Genomic DNA, 21548 nt, shown 5'->3' on the forward strand with positions numbered 1-21548 from the left:
ACTGAGCTTTTGAGGAGGAATGAACTTGGCTAAGAAAGCTGTGACCAGCTTATCCCAAGAGTTCAGGCTATCCTTGGGTTGAGAGTCCAACCATATTCTAGCTCTGTCTCTTACAGCAAAAGGGAAAAGCATGAGCCTGTAGACCTCGGGATCAACCCCATTGGTCTTAACAGTATCACAGATCTTCAAAAATTCAGTTAAGAACTGAAAAGGATCTTCAGATGGAAGTCCATGAAACTTGCAGTTCTGCTGCATCAGAGAAACTAATTGAGGTTTCAGCTGAAAGTTGTTTGCTCCAATGGCAGGGATGGAGATGCTTCTTCCATGTAAATTGGAATTAGGTGCAGTGAAGTCACCAAGCATCCTCCTTGCATTATTATTATTTTTGGCTGCCATCTCCTCTTCCTGTTCAAAAATTCTTGTAAGGTTGTCTCTGGATTATTGTATTTTATCTTCTCTTAGTTTCTTTTTCAGAGTCCTTTCAGGTTCAGGATCTGCTTCAACAAGAATGTTCTTGTCCTTGCTCCTGCTCATATGAAAAAGAAGAAAACAGAAAATAATAGGAATCCTCTTTGCCTCAGTGGAGAGAGGTTCCTTTGTGTGAGTAGAAGAAGAAAAGAATGTAATGTAAAGAGGAGAAGAGGAAAAACTCGAACACAGAGAGGGAGGTGGTGTTAGAATTTTTGGATAGGAGAGAAGTGTTAGTAGATGAATAAATAAATAGAAGGAGATGAGGGAGAGGGAATTTCGAAAATTAATTTTTGAAAAGAAGTTGATGATTTTCAAAAATTAAACGAGAATTAAAATTAAAATTTAAACAATTAATTAACTAAAAAGAATTTTTGAAAAAGAGGGAGGTATTTTCGAAAATTAGAGAGGGATAGTTAGTTAGGTAGTTTTAAAAGAGATAAGAAACAAACAAAAAGTTAATTAGTTAGTTGAAACAAATTTTGAAAATCAATTTTTAAAAGATAAGAAGATAAGAAGTTAGAAAAGATATTTGAAAAAGATATGATATGAAAAGATATGATTAGAAAGATATGATTTTGAAAAAGATAGGATAAAAATATATTTTTGAAGAGATATGATTAAAATTAGTTTTGAAAAAGATTTGAATTTTTAAAATCAAAATTAATGATTTGACTCACAAGTAATCACAAGATATGATTCTAGAACTTAAAGTTTGAATCTTTCTTAACAAGCAAGTAACAAACTTGAAATTTTTGAATCAAAACATTAATTGTTGATAATATTTTTGAAAATTATGAGATAAAATTAAGAAAAAGTTTTTTTGAAAAATATTTTTAAATTTTTCACAAATAAATAAGAAAAATAAAAAAGATTTAATTTTTGAAAAAGATTTTGAAAAAGATAGGATTTTCAAATTGAAAATTTGATTTGACTCATAAGAAACAACTAAATTTTAAAAAGTTTTGAAAAAGTCAACTCAAATTTTCGAAAATTTATGAGTGAAAAAAGGGAAAGATATTTTTTTGATTTTTGAATTTTTAATGATGAAAGAGAAAAACACAAAATTGACTCAATGCATGAAAATTTTGGATCAAAACATGTGATGCATGCAAGAACACTATGAATGTCAAGATGAACACCAAGAACACTTTGAATGTCAAGATGAACACCAAGAACTTATTTTTAAAAATTTTTAATGAAAGAAAAACATGCAAGACAACAAACTTAGAGATTTTCAATAATTAGACACTAACAAGTTAAAAATGCATATGAAAAACAAGGAAAGACACAAAACAAGAAAATATGAAGATCAAACAAGAAGACTTACCAAGAACAACTTGAAGATCATGAAGAACACTATGAATGCATGAATTTTCGAAAATTTTTAGAAAAATAAAAGTATGCAATTGACACCAAACTTAAAAATTGACTCAAGACTCAAACAAACAACATAAAATATTTTTGATTTTTATGATTTTATTAATTTTTTTTTTTTGAAAACATATAGGAAAAAGGAAATAATGAATTCAAAGTCCTCAATCAAGATCCTAGGAATCATACCAAGTTAGTCTAAAGCTTGATGGCCAGCCAAACTTCAGCATACCATTTTGAAACTTTTAGAATTCATTCTTAAAAATTTTAAAATAATTTTCGAAAACAAAGGGAAAAATTTTTTTGAAAGATTTTTGAAGAAATTTTTTTTTTGAAAATAAAACAAAAAGAAAATTACCTAATCTGAGCAACAAGATGAACCGTCAGTTGTCCAAACTCGAATAATCCCCGGCAACGGTGCCAAAAACTTGGTGTGCGAAATCGTGATCATTCCATTCCTTGGTAACGGTGCTAAAAACTCAATACGCACGTTCATGATCTTATATCTGTTTCACAACTTCGTACAACTAACCAGCAAGTGCACTGCGTCGTCCAAGTAATAAACCTTACATGAGTAAGGGTCGATCCCACGGAGATTGTTGGTATGAAGCAAGCTATGGTCATCTTGTAAATCTCAGTCAGGCGGATATCAAATGGTTATGGAGTTTTCGAATAATAATAATAATAAATAAACAGAAAATAAAGATAGAAATACTTATGTAAATCATTGGTGAGAATTTCAGATAAGCATATAGAGATGCTTTCGTTCCTCTGAACCTCTGCTTTCTTGCTGTCTTCATCCAATCATTCCTACTCCTTTTCATGGTAAGCTTTCTGTAAGGCATCACCGTTGTCAATGGCTACATCCCATCCTCTCTGTGAAAAAAGTCTAAATGCTCTGTCACGGCACGGCTAATTATCTGGAGGTTCTCGATCATACTGGAATAGGATTCACCCTCCTTTTGCGTCTGTCACTACGCCCAGCACTCGCGAGTTTGAAGTTCGTCACAGCCATCCCTTCCCAGATCTTACTCGGAATACCACAGACAAGGTTTAGACTTTCCGGATCTCAGGAATGGCCATCCATGGGTTCTAACTTATACCACGAAGATTCTAATATCTTGGACTCGGTCCTCTGTATTAGATATCTAAGAGATACTCATTCTAGCTTGTTTGCATGTAGAACGGAAGTGTTTGTCAGGCACGCGTTCATAAGTGAGAATGATGATGAGCGTCACATAATCATCATATTCATCATGTTCTTGGGTGCGAATGGATATCTTAGAAGCGGAATAAGTTGAATTGAATAGAAAAACAGTAGTACTTTGCATTAAATCATGAGGAACAGCAGAGCTCCACACCTTAATCTATGGAGTGCAGAAACTCTACCGTTGAAAATACATAAGTGATGAAGGTTCAGGCATGGCCGAATGGCCAGCCCCCAACGTGATCAATATGATCCAAGGATAAACTAAAAATCCTATATATCTCCTAAATACAATAGTAAAAAGTCCTATTTATACTAAACTAGCTACTAGGGTTTACAGAAGTAAGTAATTGATGCATAAATCTACTTCCGGGGCCCACTTGGTGTGTGCTTGGGCTGAGCTTGAATTTTACACGTGCAGAGGCTTCTTTTGGAGTTGAACGCCAAGTTGTAACATGTTTTTGGCGTTCAACTCTGGTTCGTGACGTGTTTCTGGCGTTTAACTCCAGACTACAGCGTAGAACTGGAGTTCAACGCCCTTTTGCATCATCTAAACTCGAGCAAAATATGGACTATTATATATTGCTGGAAAGCCCTGGATGTCTACTTTCCAACGCCGTTGAGAGCGCACCATTTGGAGTTTTGTAGCTCTAGAAAATTCACTTTGAGTGCAGGGAGGTCAGAATCCAACAGCATCAGCAGTTCTTCTTCAACCTATGAATCTGATTTTTGCTCAAGTCCCTCAATTTCAGCCAGAAAATACCTAAAATTACAGATAAACACACAAACTCATAGTAAAGTACAGAAATGTGAATTTAACATAAAAACTAATAAAAACATCCCTAAAAGTAACTAGATCCTACTAAAAACATACTAAAAACAATGCCAAAAAGCGTATAAATTATCCGCTCATCAATGGTCCTTGGGGTTCTGCCAGAATTAACATCGGTGTTGTTGTCAACCTTTCCTTTAGAGTCTTGAAACTTTCCTCACATTCATCCATCCAAACAAAGGGTACCTCTTTCCTGGTGAGTTGAATTAGTGGTAAAGGCAACTATGAAAATCCTTTGATGAACCTTCGATAATATCCCGCTAGTTTGAGGAAACTCTGAATCTCAGTAACTATCTTAGGTTGTTTCCACTCTAATACTACTATCTTAGCAATATCCACTTCTATACCTCCCTTCGACATTATATGTCTGACGTGGCGAAAATTGGCGAGTTAAGAAATTATTATAAGAGATGCGTTGCAAGTATAGTTCTCAACCAACCAAAATTCTGTTTATCAATTTAGAAGGGTTGTTACAAGATTAGAATTAAAATACTGGGAGTATGAATTCCAGGTCGTCTCCCAACGAGTTGCAGAAAGATGTGCTCTTTTATTAATAAGATGTTTTCCAAAAGGGTTTGAGTTTGATAGACAGGAAATTAAATCAGAGAATTTATGTAATTTAAATAAAAACCTTGACCGGGAGTAGATTAGTTGGAAGCCCTATCCTTGATGGAGTTCTCTCAAGATCAATTGATAGTTGAAGGTTGTTCTGCTTAGTTATCCTTTACTAGGTAGAGGAAAGTCAAGCAAGTTGGAAGGCAACTTCTATTCACAAGTCCTAATCCTCTCCCTTAGGAAGGACTAGTGTCAGTGACTAGAGGCTGATCCAACAATAAACCCAATTACAATTTTTCTCTTGATCGTTCCAACTCAAGGTTCTCCTTTCAATCATCTCTCAATCAAGTTATGGAACTACTCGCTCATTATGAATGTAAACTTCACAAAATAAGGAAGAGAAATAAAGAGAGACATGATAAATAATAATCCGAAAGATCAATTGAAAATAAAAATAGTTCTTGTATTAATAAATTCTAAGAATAATCCAATAATAATTCTCAACAGAGTAAGGATATGAAAGAGTAAGTGACAAGTAAGGAAAACAAACTAGAATGATGAAGTCTTGGTGGAGGCAATAACTCTTCTCAATATCCCAATCCAAAAAGCAATAAAATAAAAATCCTGAGAACTATGAATGTGTAGAGAGAAAAACCTAGAGGAGGAGTAAAATTAGATCTAAAAACTAAATTTATCCGAATGAATGTTCTCCCCCGGTCTCTGCATGTTCCCTGGCTCTAATATGCTTTTCTGGGCCGAAAACTGGGTAAAAACAGGGACCAAAATCGCCCCCAGCAAATTCTGCAGATTCTGCAGATCGCGCACGTCACGTGAGCACGTCATCCAGGCGTTCGCGTCATCCAGCGTCTTGCCTTGCCACGCGTGCGCGTCGTCCACGCCTTCGCGTCACTTGTGCAGTTTCCAATCCATGCGTTCGCGTTAGGCACGTGAACGCGTCACTGTAATTTCCTCTATTTCACGCGGTCGCGTGAGCCATGCGTCTGCGTCACTTCTCACTGGTCATCTCCTTAATTTCTTGTGTTCCTTCCATTTTTGCAAGCTTCCTTTCCAATCTCCAAGTCATTCATGCCCTATAAAGCTTGAAACACTTAACACACAGATCACGGCATCGAATGGAATAAAGGAGAATTAAAATACATAATTAAAAGTCTCTAGGAAGCAAGTTTTCAACCATAGAGTAATTTTGGGAAGGAATTGTAAATACATGCTAATTTAATGAATAACTGGGTAAAGATTTGATAAAACCACACAATTAAACACAATATAAACCATAAAATAATGGTTTATCAATGTCCCAGAAACTTAACTTATTTCGCCCAAAACTCACACTTAGAGAGTTTGGCATATAGTTTCTTTTCCTTTAGAATATGTAATACCATCCTCAGGTGTTCCTCATGCTCTTCCTCTGTCCTTGACTAAATCATAATATCGTCGGTGAACATTACTACAAACTTGTCCAGGTACGGGCGAAAGATTCTGTTCACATAGTCCATGAATACGGCAAGATCATTCATCAGTCCGAAGGACATAACAGTATACTCATAGTAACCGTATCTTGTTCTGAAAGCAGGCTTTGGTATATCTAATTTTCTAACTCAAATTTGATGGCATCTTGACCTTAAATCAATTTTAGAGAAAACTGAAGCTCCTCGCAATTAGTCCATCAAATCGTCAATCTTGGGAAGATGGTACTTGTTCTTGATGGTGATCTTGTTTAGCTATCAGTAGTCGACGCACAACCTCAAACTACCATTATTCTTCTTTACTAGTAGGACTGGTGCTTCCCACGACGATGCACTTGGTTGGATAAATTTCTTCTCCATCAATTCTTCTAGTTGTGACTTCAATTTCTTGAGTTCTAGAGGTGACATTTTGTAAGGTGCAATTGAGATCAGTCCTAGTCCTGGCACTAGTTCAATGGTAAACTCTATCTCGCACTGCGGAAGAAACTCGGGAATATCGTCCGAAAAATCCCAGGGAACTCCTTTACTATTGGAATTCACTTTAGATTCTGTTCATTTTTGGTTGATTTAGCCGCTAAGAGAACAAAACATCTACACTCTCTCCCAATAAGGTTTACTATTATTGAGTTTAGATAATAACTATGGGAAGTGACAAACATACTAACAGACAAAATCAAAGCAGTTTTCTTAAAGTAATCAAGAAAGACATGATGCACATATAACTAATCTAATACTAGGATGATATCAATACCAAGCAAAGGCAAACAACTCAAGTCATGTGTAAATGATCTCTCTCTAATAATGAAAGGCACACATCTACAAACTAAGCTGGTAATAGCGTTCTGTGCGGGAGGTGTGTAGACACTTAAATCATATTCAAGTATAGAGGGTCCTAGTCCTAGCACGCGTGCACATTCTATAGATATAAAAGAATGAGATGCACTTGGATCATAAAATATAGTTAGGGTCTTGTTGTTAACAAAGCACTCACCTTGGATGAGGGAATCTGACGCAGATGCATCTTCGGCGGTCATCGCAAAAAAGTTTTCCTATTTTTGAGGTCAATGGAAAACTAGTCCATTCCACTTAACATGGCAATCTCTCGCTATGTGCCCTAGCCTACCACAATTATAGTAAATACTCGCTCTATGATAGCATGACCTACTCCATGGTTCTTCCCGCACTTAGCACAAGTGGGATCTACCTGAGCTATCGGGGGTTGCCTCCCTGGGTCCTGTCTCTGGTTTTGACTTGCCAGATTAAGTCAAGGGTTAGGGTTTCTGCTGGGTGGATCTCGACACTGTAGCTGACCATTGCTTTTAAAGTTCCTTCTCTACGGTGCCTGGTTTTTTTTAAAGTTCCTAAAGGAAAAATCTCGGCGGTTTGCTCAGGTCACTACCAACTTCTTGGTGCATTCCTCAGCTAACTGGCTCTAATTTACCAACTCTGCAAAGTTTTTAATCTCCATCGGTCCCACTGAAGCTATTAGTTCCTCCTTAGGACCTCCTTCATAATTAATATACTTCCACTGTTCATATTCTGCAAGATTTTCTTGGCATACCTTCGAAAATCAGCACAAGTTCTCAAACTTTCAGGTGTACTCAGCCACCATCATGCTTCCTGTAAGACTCCGAATTTTTAGAAATTTAATAATGAATTATTTGTGAATTATTATACTTAATTATAATTTTATTTTCAGAAAATTATATACCAAAATAAATTAAGTCAAATATTGAGATATTGAGTTTTATTTTATGAATAAAAAATTAATTTGATTATCTCTAACTTTTAAATTAGAGTATTTATCTAAAATAATTTGTAAGTTGATAATTAAATAATATTCTCAAAAATAATTATATTTGGTTTTTATTACTACTATATCCCCAAATTTTATTAAAATTACCAAATTGCTATTACCGCTTTACCCAAAACAAACCCTAACCCTAAACTTAACACACACACACACACACACACACACACACACACACACACACACACATATGGAAGAAGAGAAGGAAGAGCGGGAGAAGAAGATGATAGTGTCAGTAGGAATTGGTGCGCCATCACTATCGCAGAGAGGGGGAGAGAGTGACACACCCACGAGAGAGAGCTCGCGAAGAGAGGAAGGAGCCTGGTCGATGTTGTCGCGCTCCGCTGCTGCCACGAGAAGCTGCCACCATCGAGATTATCGTTATCGTCTTGGTTAGGGCCGTCATCGAGGAGATCAACGCAGGAGGAACAGAGCGTGAGGAGAGAGAAAGTCGTGAGCCATCTTTGTCGCCATCGTTCCTATCGTCGTCGAGCCACTCGATCATCACAGCCGAAGCTTTTGCGCCATCGCTGCTGTCTGGGTTGTCACCAATGGAATCCGCCACCGCTGGAGCTCACCGAAACTGATCGGGATTGTTGTCACTTCTTCTGGTTCTGTTCAAGCTGCGCCGCCATGCCTGGTCATCGGAAAATGGCGTTGTGGTTGCTGGAAGCACCGCCCGAGGTGTTGCTGCCTCATCCCTTTATTCCTTTTTGGTACAATAAGTTTTTTTTTTTGTTTTGGAACCCTCGTTGTTAGTGTTCTGTTATAGATTATTAAGGATTTTGCAATGTTAATGTCTTAGAGTTGAGTTACTGTGATTTCATACTACGTTTGTGGCTGTTACTACCACGAAAAACAGTTGGAACTGATGCCGCTGCTGTGAAATAAGGATAAAAGAGAAATTGTTGCGTTTAATTTCTGAGTTTCGGTTAATTGAGGTAGGAATTTTTCTTAAAACTTATTTTTATTTCAAGAAATTGTTATAAATTGATATCAATATGAAAAATATATTTTTTGATTATGTGAGTCTTATGGATTAAATTGAACTAATTTGGATAAATAGAACTGGTTAAGTGATTTTGGATCTTTAAGCAATAAAATTAAATGAGAAGTTGGATTGTTTGTGGTTATGAACTGTGATTGTTTACCTGATTGTTTGAAAGTGATTCATTTGATTTGGTTGTTGGAATTCTAGATTCTATTAATTTCCTTGAGTTGATTATGTTGATCTCTTTGAGTTGGTGTTGTTGTGACAGTGGTTTAGTGAAAGTTTGATAAAAATTGATTGGTATATATTGATAAATGGATTGGTATTGGAAATGGTTGAGAGATGTTGGTTTGGAGGGAACCCTTGAAAGGTGAAAAAGTCCGAATTTTAGGGGAGATGCTGCAGAAATTTAATAAGACTTGAATGAAATTGAATAATAAAGATGATGACAATCGTTATGTCTATAAAGACTAGATATTTTGTGGAGTTTAACTTGATTAATTCCGATTGAAGGGCTGTGCCCTTGTAGGTTTTGAATGAATTTAAAGCAAGGGGTGATTAAAATAAGTTTAACATGGAGTTGAAGTTAGTGTGATAATTTTGTTAAAATCAAATGAGTTTCTATTTAGTTGAGTTGAATTGTGAAGTTGTTCGGTGGATTAACTTACTTGATTAGATTAATAACAAAAAGAATATATATAAGTAATTAAAGTTAACCTGAAAAAGAAGTGTAATTGATTAAAGAATTAGAAAGTTAATTAATGATCAATTTAAGGGTTTTGGAAATAAAAAGTGTGAGAATGAGGTTATGTTAAAAATGGGTTGACTCAAATGAAGGCTTTTATTTTCATAAAACACTAGAGACTTTTTTCGAAGATTTATTTGGAAAATTTGGATTGAAGAATTATGTTTTGAGAAGTTTTTAGTGAATTTAAAAGAAACTGAATTTGATTGGTGAAACGAAATGATTTTCGAGTCTTTTGAAAAAGTCTTAAACTCAAGAATGAAGTTGAAATTTATTTTGGGAACTTGGTTAAACAAAAATGAGTTTTATTTAATAAGCTGTGATTTTCCAAGAATTCTGAGATGAGAGCTAAGGAAATATAGCTATAAATTGAATGGAACTTGAGAAGCTTGAAAGATGGGTTTAGTTAGTCCTTAAAGTGATTAATTAAAGAATGATATACGAGATTAAATGAGAAGAATTTTGAGGTTGGTTATTGATGATAAGATTAGAGAAGATAGCAAAAGGAGAATGAGTACTTTGAGTGCTTTGATTTCTTGATAATTATAGGTGAATGATAGCAAAAGGAGAGCAAAGCATGAGCAAAGAGAGCCAATAAGGAAAGCAACCTCTAGGAGGCAAAGAGGGTGGCGTGCAACACGCTAGCAAGAGGGCATGCCACACGCCCACATAAATAAAATAGGGGAGCTGGCGTGCTACACGCTAGTCACAGTATGTGGCACCCTGGGCCAAACTCACAGAGGTCCAACTCTTGCACTAAAAGAGGCGTGCAACACGCTAGGTATAGGGCATGCCACACGCCCAAAAGAAGCCTCCCAGGCCAAGGCAAGGAGTGGGTGTGCAACACGCCAGGCATGGGGCATGCCACATGCCCAATTAAGCACCTTCAGACCACCATTTTTTATGGCGCGCAACGCGCCAGGCATTAAAGGGCGTGTCAATTTGGCATGCCTTCAAAGGAGCTATCCAAGGATTTAGTTGGCATGCAACACGCCAAAAGGGTGGCGTGCCACACGCCCAAAGTTGTCCTCCCAGGAATGAGCTTGAACTTGGCGTGCAACTCGCCAAGAAGGTGGTGTGCCACACGCCTAGTAAGGAAGACAATTCAGGAAGCTGGCGTGCCACACGCAAGGCCAAGGTGTGGCACGGTAGGCCAACTTTCCAGGGGCTCAAATTCAAGGCAGTTCAAGTTTGAAGTTGACGTACAATTTAAACTCTAGATAATTAGTAAATAATTAAATAATAAATTATTATTATTTAAAAAAATTAGAAACTTAAATTTTATAGTTTAAAGAAGTAGAAGTAATTAATATATGAATTTTAACACTAATTTTTAAGAATTTGGCCCAAAATTGAGTCGAACGGGCCCAAACCGAACAAACTGGGCCCATAATGGGCCCAAGGTCCAACCCATTTGCCTTTGTATTAGAGAGCTTCAGCTCTTCTCTTCCTTCAAATCAATGAAGGATGCTGAAGAACAAAAGGGGGAAGGGAACGAAAAACAAAACCCTTAGTCCAATTTCAAATTCACGTAACTTTAAATCCGGAGTTCTGATTGACGAGCTATCAGCGGCCACATGTTCGTAAGTCATATTTAGTTGGTAAGTCATATTTTCTCACCCAGATGCTCCTCCTATAGTTTCAAAATTATTGAGTTTTGGTGTTGAGATTTTGTTGAATTTTGATGTTTAGGAGCATTTTGACCTTGTGAATTTGCTGGGTCTTGCTTCAATTTCACGTTGGTAAGGTGAGAATCCTCAAAACCTTGTGAAATTATTGGTATAGCAAACTCTATGTTAATTTAGTTGTATTTATATAGTATTAGATTAAATTATGTGATTGTGGAGGCAAATTGACGAACATTGGAAGCTTGAGAGTGAACATTGGAAGCTTGAGTTGATTTTTAGTGGCTGGATTTTCTGTTGGTGTATGTATATTTGGGGTCGTAGACAATTGCGGAACAGTGATGCTTGTGGCCTTCCGGGCTTAGGAAGGAATTAGCCAATGTATAGTTTTGGTTTCTGTAGATAATATATAATGTTATGTGAAAACTTAGGCTAGTTGATCGTAGGATAAGTTGAAGTATGTGGGATTGCCAAGGTTTAGTATTTATGTGATATTGTTGAGTTTGTCATAGAAATTGTGTTGATGAATGATTATTGATGAATGTGAAAGATTGAGGGTTGGGTGAGTAATGTATATGAATATGTGATTGTTGAAATGTATTGATGATGATACTGAATTATAAACATGAGAATTGAAATGAATAATGATTATGCATGGTTGGGTTGAAAATGTGTGGAGGCATGTCAGAGAGATGATATACGGGTTAGCTACCGAGTATGTCAGGTGTTGGTAAAGTAACCGACACGTGAGCTCACGGCCAGTAGGAAAGGCATACATCATATGCATATGTGTGTTTTGTTTGATTGTGCATTAATTGGGCTTGCCTATGTGATTATTATGCTTACCTGCTATATTTGCTACCTGCCATATCTGTATTCTACTTATATTTGCTTTGTCTATATTGCTTGTATGTATACCGGAGTTTTGGAGGATGGGAGGAAGGCGAGAAGCTGAGGGAATAAGTTAGAATTAAGTAGAATTGAGTTAGGATTAAGAACCTTGGACAAACTACCCTATTTATGGTCTTCAATTTATAAAATTTAAGATTTAAATCTGAGTGTCGAAGTTCTAGGATTGCCTCTGGCTTTCCCGGGTCCTTATATCTTATGTACGTGGGCACCATTACCATACTGAGAACCTCCGGTTCTCATTCGATACATATGTTGTCGTTTTTCAGATACAGGTTGAGAGGCACCTCGCTTGACTTTTCTCCACTTGTACTTTATGTTGAATCCTCATACAGGCTTTTTGGAGAATTAGGTGTTTATTTTGAGTATTTTTAGGAAGGCTTTGGATTGTATATAAGTATTATGTATGTAAATATTTTTCGGCCGGCCTTGGCTTTGCAGGTCGAGCCCGGAGCTTGATATTTTGTACCTTTTGACATTCTGCTCTTATTATATTTTTGTGTCGTTACTTTTTTTCGTATGCAAGATTTCCATTTACGTGAGTTTTATGCTTTTTTTTGCGACTTTGGTTTAAAATTTCTATCGAGGCTCCTCATTATAATTTCCTTCCAACTATTACCATGTATATATTTTATTTTAGAGATCGTAATATCTCACCACCTCTGTTTTACAACTTAAGTGTAAATCTCTATGTGGTAGGGTGTTACATACAATACGCCAAGAAAGTGGCGTATCACACGCTCAAGAAAGAAAGCTCGAAATGAAGAGTTAATTTAGCATGCAACACGCCAAAGAGGTGGTGTACCACACACCAAGGGTGGGCTTCCAGGACTGCACAATTTGTGGCGTGCAACACACCAATTAACAAAGGCCTGCCAATTCTACATGCCTTCGAAGCCTTGTCGAATGCTAAAAGTTGGCGTGCAACACGCTAACGAGTGGGCGTGCCACATGTCAAGAAAGTTGCTCCCAGGGGTGTCAAGAGAATTGGCATGCAACACGCCAAGGTATGGGCATGCCACACGCCAAGAAGGGTATTCCTAGGGCCTGAAAACAAAGTGGCATGCAACACACTAATGATGGGGTGTGCCTCACACCATGGCCCAAGTCCACACAATGCTTGAAGAAAGCTCACCTCAAGCCCACTTTTCTTTGTACCAGGATTGAAGCACTAAGTCATGAACCGGAATCACAATGAGGATTGAAGATTAATTGTGGTAGATTCGATTTGATTTTGTTAAGATTTTAATTTGAATTTGATTTCTTAGGTTTTGTTTTAGGATTGAGTATAAAAGGTTCTTCAAAACTTTGATGGAATACCTTCAGACCTTTTTGGCCATTTTTCATACCTTGATTTTGATTTCGAAGCTTAGCATGAGTCACTAATCTCCTTAGTTAAGGTTAGGAGCTTGGTGCGGAATTCAGAACATCCACAACTTAACCGACAAGTGCATTAGGTCATCCAAGGGTTTTGATAATTGAAACACATAAATCATTAAATAAGCAAGTAAAGAAAGCAAATAAGACGTTTGGTGTAAAAATAGTCTGAGAAAATAGTTAAGGTTTCAGAGATGTTTATCTTTTCGGATGAAAAGTTCTTACCAACTATTTTAGCAATGTATGATTCATTCCATGGCAAATTGTAAATTTCTAAACCCTAATCTCTTAGTGATTTAGCCTCCTCTAACCTTCATTAACTGCCACTCTCGTAGTCACATTAATTCCGATTATAAGGTTAAGTTCAAAAACTAGTTTGTGACAACAAAAATCCTAATTACCCAAAGCTAACAGGATTATATGTCATATACCCCAATTAGTTCATGTAATTAGCAATTTAGGAGGAATTTGTTTTCAAGCTGTAGTTCAAGTGAGATAACTCTCTCGAGAATCACAAGAACTCAAGTAGAATAAGGGTCATACTCTCGTTCCACCCAAATATAAAATTCAGATTTCAATTTTAAAATTTTTATATTATCATATCTTAGTTGTCAAGTTTTCAAAAATCAAAATTTTCAAATTTAAAGATTTTATCTCTTTCAAAATATCTTATCTTTTTCAAAATCATATCATATATTTTTCAAAATTCAAAAATCTCATCTTTTCTTTTTCAAATTTCAAATTTTAAAATCATATCTTTGTCAAAATCAAATTTCAAAATCTTATCTTTTCTAAAATCAATTTCAAATATTTTTAATTTCATATCTTATCTTTTTCTAATTTCAAATCCTAATTTCAAAATCTTTTCTTATCTTATCTTTTATTTTATTTTTATTTTTATTTTTATCTTTTCTTAATTAATATCTTATCTTCTCTCGCATCTTTTTCAAAACCACCTAACTAACTCTCTCTTCTTAATTTTTGAAAACAAACTCTCATCTTCTCTCTCTTCTTTTTCAAAACCGCCCAACTAACTTTTCTCTTCCTTAATTTTCGAAAATAATATCTTATTCTCTCTCTCTTCTTTTTCAAAACTACCTAACTAACTCTCTTCTCTCTTAATTTTCAAAAATTTCTCTCTCTTCTCTCTCTTTTATTTTCAAAAATTTAACAATTAAAATTTAAATTCTTTTTTAAATGAATTAACTTATTTTTGAAAATTAATTAATAAATAAATAAAAATAAAAATATTTTAATTCTTATTCATCTCTTCTACTTTTATTTCTTCTTCTATCCCGATTTCTTCTTTCTCTTCTTCTACCTTTCTCCATCATGAACCCAAGTGGGAATAAAGAGTTCAAGAGAACTTTGGGATCTTATACAACTCCCACTATTGACTTCTATGGAAGAAATATTAGCATACCTCAAATCAAAGCTAGTAGCTTTGAATTAAACCCTCAACTTATTACTCAGCTGCAGCAGAACTGCCAGTATTCTGGGTTTCCTTAGGAAGAACCTACAAAATTTCTTGTAAATTTCTTAAGAATTGCTAACATAGTACACAGTGAGGGAGTAGACCAAGAAGTCTACAGGTTACTGCTCTTTTCTTTTGCCTTAAAGGATCAAGCAAAAAGGTGGTTGGATAACCAGCCTAAAAATAGTTTAAAAACTTGGAAATAGTTAGTGGACAAGTTTTTAAATGATTACTTTCCCCCTAGAAATATGACCCAGCTGAGGCTGGACATCCAAGGCTTCAAACAAGGAGACGGTGAATCTCTTTATGATGCTTGGGGAAGGTATAAGAGGATGCTAGAATGTCCTTGGACCACTCTACTGGTGGTTCCATACACATGAGAAAGACCATAGAGAGGATCAATAGGTTATTGAGATGGTTGCCACTAATCAGCATCTGTACTCATCTTCTGAGACCTCTATAAAAAGAGAGGTTAAGGTAGTAGCTGCTGAACCTAACCCTCCAGAGCAGGATGGCCCATTGACTCAGCAACTGCACACCCTTGCCCAGCAAATGCTGGAACTTCAAGATGCTCTACGAGAAACTCAGGTTTCTAACAGGAATATAGAAACCCAGTTGAGTCAAACATGGCAGCAGTTTTCTAAGCAGATAACAGATGAATGCCAGGCTATCTAACTGAGGAGTGGAAAAAACCTTAAACACCCAACCTCAGTATAATAAAAATGAAAAGCCCATAGAGAATAACCAGATCTCTGAACAAAATGACCCTAAGCGTTTAAACGCCCAGAAAGGTAACCTTACTGGCGTTAAATGCCAAGAAAGGGGAGAGATTGAGCATCCAAACGCCCAAGGGGGCAGCAGCATGGGTGTTGAACGCCCATGCAAGGGAGGTGAGTCATTCATTGATAACAACCCTCCTAAGCAAGCTAGTAACCCCCTCTCAACCCACATGGCATTCGGCCTCCTTCAACAAAGGTTGATAAGTACAAGGCTAAAATGCCATTTCCTCAGAAACTCTGTCAAGAGGAAAGGGATAAACAGTTTACCCGTTTTGCAGAGTATCTCAGAACATTAGAGATAAAGATCCCTGAAAGAGCATTTTTGTATGGTTAGAAATTTCATTCAAAATAATTCCGTTGATAGTATAGTTTCCAACCAACTAGTATGCTCAATTCAAATTTTAATAGATTTTGGTTGTCACAAGTACAAACCCCAATGAAAATTAACCGAAGTATTTAAACCTCGGGTTGTCTCACAAGGAATTACAATTAAGTGATCAATTATTGGCTATGAATAACAAGGGGGTTTGATTTATAGTTGGCAAGAAAATATAAAAGCAAGAAAGTAAATGACAAGAACTAATAAAACAAAGGAAAATAACTCTTGGCTAAGCATAGGAATTTGAGATCACCATCCTTGTCAACAAACCATATATTGACAATTGTGAGGGACTAACCCATTAAGTCTACTCCTATGCTTGAAGTAAGTACAATATCTACCTCAATGCATTAAGTACGTCAAATAGGCTTGATCAACATCAATCCATAAGTCCTAACCTAGCTACTAATTGACTTAGTAGTAGGCTAGAGTCAATGGTTATCAAATTAACCACATAGGGTTCTCAAATTACCAATTCAATGAGAGCCAATGACTCAAGGTCACTCAATTCCCTTAGCCTAGGCCAAGAGTCAAGAAAACTACTCTAAAACTAGGGAAAGCATTCTATCAAATACCTAGAGTGCAAGAAAATTAAACATCACTAATGAAAAGAAAATTTGTGCAGGGAAGTGTTCATGTTATTGGTAATGGCAAAGTATTTTTGGGGTTTTGGAATAAGGGACATGAAAAATAAATTGCAAGAAAGCAAATGAAACTCAAATGATAAAAAGGTCTTGGCAAGGGTTGATGGTCAAGGATCTTTATCCTTTCACTAACCACAACATGATAATTGCAAGGATCAATCCCATTAAGTCATCCTCTAACAAGTGAAGGAAAGTCAAATGGGCTACATTGATCCTAATCCATAAGTCCTAGCCACCTCACTAATTAGCTTAGTGGAAGCTAGAGTCAATGGACACCAATCATCAATCACTTAGACATTAGCAACTAAAGTTCACATAAGTTACCATCCCAAGCCAAGAACACAAAAATTTACTCTAACATCCTTCCAAGCATTTTGTCAAACACTTGGAAGGCAAAATAAGATTGGAAGAAATATAAATCTACAACTACCAATTGCAAGAAATTAACAACAACAACTCAATTCAACAACAAAGGAACATGAAACATAAATTGCATTAAAAAAAAAGGAACAATAGTGCATCAACATCAAAGTAAACAAATACAAGGAGTAAAATAATACACTAGGAAAGGAAAGGTAAAGGAACAAGAAATGATAAAGGAAAAGTGAATCAAAGCATGAATTAAACCTAGATCTAAAGAAATCTTAATCTACATCTAACCTAATTCTAGAGAGAAGAGAGAGCTTCTCTCTCTAGAAACTAACTAAAGCATGGTGAAAACTCTCCTAATTGCTCCCCCCTTGACCTCTCTTGAATTCTGCATGTAATAGCCTCAGAAATGAGTTGGATTTGGGCCTGAGAAGCTCAAAAATTGCCACTAGCGGATTCACTTTAATGAGGTCACGTGCGAGCTGCGACGCGTACGCATGGGCCACGCGTGCGCATCGATGTATGAACTCCAAATCCTTGATTTTCCATGGATCCTCCATTTTGCATGCTTTTCTTTTCACTCATTTGTTCCATTCCTAGCCTTTTCAACCTGAATTCACTAACAAACACATCAAAGGCATCTAGTGGAATGATGCCAAGGCATCGTAGGCTAGTTTCACTAGCATTTTTCTGTTAGTTTTAGTTGTTTTGTGCATTTTCTTGAGCTTTAAGTAACCAAGAATGGTTAAAAGAATAACAAAGTAATGAACCATCCAAACAGTATGATTTTGATGCAAATGCCATGAGTTTTTAGTTATATTACTTGAATGCTATGAATGGAAGAATTCTCATGAAATTTTGCAAGACTTTGATGCAATTGTTTGGATGATTTCAGGGAAGAAGAGGCTAGGCAAGGAAGCAACAAAAACAATAAAGGAAGCTTGAATATCACATGTGGAGTTTAAGTTCCAGTTTAAGCCTAAACTGGAGCCTAAACGCCAGAATCATGAAGGCTAAGAAATGCTGGAATTGAAGTTTAACCTCCAGTTTAACCTTAAACTGGAGGTTAAACGCCAGAATGAAAGACTCACCAAAGAAGCATTTCCACGTTTAACCTCCAGTTTGACCTCAAACTGGAGGTTAAACGCCAGAATGAGAATGCCACCCAGGAAGGAGTTCCACGTTTAACCTCCAGTTTAACCTTAAACTGGAGGTTAAACGCCAGAAGTGGGAAGAGCACCAGGGAGCCATTTCCACGTTTAAGCTCCAGTTTGACCTCAAACTGGAGCTTAAACGTGTTCGACAGATTTTCTCCTCCAGGGCTGCTCTCTCCATTTCCACGTTTAAGCTCCAGTTTGACCTCAAACTGGAGCTTAAACGTGTTCGACACCTCCAGGGCCACCATTCTAAGCTTCCACGTTTAACCTCCAGTTTAACCTTAAACTGGAGGTTAAACGTGTTCGACCTCCAGGATGCCTCCTTCCATTCCCACGTTTAACCTCCAGTTTAACCTTAAACTGGAGGTTAAACGTGTTCGACCTCCAGAGCTGCCCTTCCTTTATCCACGTTTAAGCTTCAGTTTAACCTTAAACTGAAGCTTAAACATGTTCGACTACATTACTCTCCAGGGCTGCCTTCTTCCATTTCCACGTTTAAGCTTCAGTTTAACCTTAAACTGAAGCTTAAACGTGCTTCTACAAAAGGGCTCACTGGAAGTATCTGGCGTTTAAGCTGCAGTTTAAGCTTAAACTGCAACTTAAACGCCACTCTTGGAAAAGGTTTCTGGGCCAATAATATTGCGGTTTAAGTTACTCTTTGAGCACAAACAATAACTTAAACTTACTCTGGTATGAAACCCAATTGAACATCATGGTTTATGGGATTGGGCCTGAAGGATTGATGAGTTTGAAATCTCAATTTATTGAGTCATGTGTCATTATTTGATTATCACTAAGTTGGCTCAATGAATGTTACAGAATTTGGATCAACAGCCTCATCAAGATTATGGATCATAAACCCAAGGCAAAAGGAAAGCAAGGAGAGGCCTCAAAGCCCAAGAAGCACAACAGAAGCTCAATATAGAAAGTGTATAAATAGGATAGAATTTAAGTTAGAGAGGAGGGGACCTTCACTTTTAGCTAGTTTTCATATCTTGGTAATTGAATTCAGAGCTATGACTCACTAAACCCCCTTTCATTGGGTTAGGGAGCTCTATTGTAATTCAATGAATCAATAATAGTTTATCTTCTTCTTCAATCTTTTCTCTTGAATTTTGTTAGAAAGCTTCTCGATCTAATTCCATTGAGTAGTTGTCTTGGGAAAGAAACTACCCATAATTGGAATCCTTCGGAACCTTGGGAAAGGAATGGAGGATTCATGCTAGAGAAGCTTTCTCACAGTGAATTGGATTGTGGTTTGGATGGATATTGTGACATGTAATCCTACCAAATTGTGGTTCATGAAACTGTGTGGTATAATCAGTGATCAAGCATCATCTCTTCTTATGAACATTTAAATCAAGGGATTGGGAATTTGTTCATTTTTAGAGAGAATTGGTGAGCCAAGGGATTGGGATCCAATCATATAAGATTGCCAAGCAAAATTCAATGAACGCATTGATTGAGGAAGAGATAAACATGTTTTGATTCGGAGATCTCAATATCTCCTATAACCCAATGAATTCCCCAATTCTAATTTCCATATTCTCTTTACATTCTGCAACTCAATTCATGCAATCAACCCCCATTCCCTTTTAATTTCAGCAATTTAGTTTCTGCTCTTTAATTCATGCAATTTAAGATTCCGCCATTTAATTTTCTTGTCATTTACTTTTCCCGCCAATTTTACATTCCGCAATTCTCATCTCAAATCTTGATTCCGCTCAACTAGAACACACTTCTAATCCGAATTGCTCACTCAACCAATCCTTGTGGGATTCGACCTCACTCTATTGTGAGTTTTTACTTGACGATAACCGGTGCACTTGCCGGAAGGAATTTTGCCGATCGTGCAATTTCCTAAATCGTAGCATAACTAGTTTATGTGTATCAAGTTTATGGCGCCGTTGCCGGGGATTGGTTTTCGATTGACAATTCTCAAATTGGAAGTTAACTAGATTGAGCATTTTTTTTTGTTTTGATTAATTCAGTACAAGTTACTTGTTGAATTTTAATTTCTGCGCTCGGTTACATGCTTTCTTCTCTTTATGCCTTTAAATTCAAGCAACTAACTCACTGACTCACTAACTGTTTGAATTAATTCCTCAATTGCTCTAACCATACTCTTCCATTAACCAAGAGTATTTCACTTGTTTGTGCCTGTGCTGTGTTCTTGTATGACAGGTAGGAGAGGAGAGACATCAACTCCTCCATATACCGAACCAGAGAGGACCCTTCATAGACTGAGAAGGGAAGCAAGAGGGAAGAGAGTAGTGGGAGAAGAGGAATCTGAAGGAGAATCTGAGGACAATTTTGAGGAAGCTTTAGATCTCAACATGGATAGAGAAGTTCACAACCATGAGAGAGCTGATGGAAACCATGCCATTCCTGAGAGGAGGGTTCTTAGTTCATACATAAACCCAACCTCTGGGAATTGTGGTAGTAGCATCCAGAAACCACCCATTCAGGCCAACAATTTTGAGCTCAAGCCACAGCTAATATCACTTGTGGAGAATCATTGTTCATTTGGTGGGAGTGCTAATGAAGATCCCAACCAACATCTCACAAAATTCCTGAGAATTTGTGACACTGTGAAGTCCAATGGAGTCCAGGAAGATGCCTATAAACTGCTTTTGTTCCCATTTTCACTTAGGGACAAAGCAGCTAAGTGGCTGGAATCATTCCCAAGGGGGAGTCTAACAACATGGGATGAGGTGGAAAGTAAGTTTCTGGCACGTTTCTACCCCCCACAAAAGGTCAATAGGCTTCGATCTGAGGTTCAGACTTTTAGACAACAAGATGGTGAGACTCTCTACGAGGCATGGGAGAGATTCAAGGACTTGACAAGGAAATGCCCACCAGACATGTTCCATGATTGGGTGCAATTGCATATTTTCTATGATGGACTCTCTTATGAATCAAGGAAGGCTGTAGACCATTCATCAGGAGGTTCATTGAACAGGAAAAAGACTGTGGAAGAGGCCATTGAGGTGATTGAGACAGTGGCTGAGAATGAGTACTACTATGCATCAGAAAGGCACAACACTAAGGGAGTCATGGAGCTGAACCATGTTGATACAATTCTAGCCCAAAACAAGGTGTTTGCCAAGCAACTAGCAGAGCTTACCAGGCAATTAGAAACAAAGCAAGTGGCTGCAATACACACACAAGATCAAGAGGAAGTAAGCATTGAAGAAGGTGATTGGGAAGAGGCCAACTATGTGGGAAACCAACAGAGGCAATCATATGATCCACATTCCAACACTTACAACCCAGGCTGGAGAAACCACCCAAACTTTGGGTGGGGGAACCAACAAACCCAACCACAAAACCACAAACCTTACAACCACAACCAACATAACAATTCCA

The 21548-nt window shown here is 37.0% G+C and overlaps 1 non-coding gene across 1 annotated transcript; it reads right to left on the reverse strand.

Annotated features, from left to right (window-relative positions):
- Nucleotides 1–20941: 20941 nt before the first annotated feature.
- Nucleotides 20942–21045, reverse strand: LOC112739947 (small nucleolar RNA R71). The gene has a single exon (XR_003170880.1). It is a non-coding gene; the product is annotated as a small nucleolar RNA R71 (small nucleolar RNA).
- Between the last annotated feature and the right edge of the window lie 503 nt (nucleotides 21046–21548).

The sequence above is a fragment of the Arachis hypogaea genome, chromosome 13 (genome assembly GCF_003086295.3).
Source record: "Arachis hypogaea cultivar Tifrunner chromosome 13, arahy.Tifrunner.gnm2.J5K5, whole genome shotgun sequence".
NCBI classification, from domain to species: domain Eukaryota; kingdom Viridiplantae; phylum Streptophyta; class Magnoliopsida; order Fabales; family Fabaceae; genus Arachis; species Arachis hypogaea.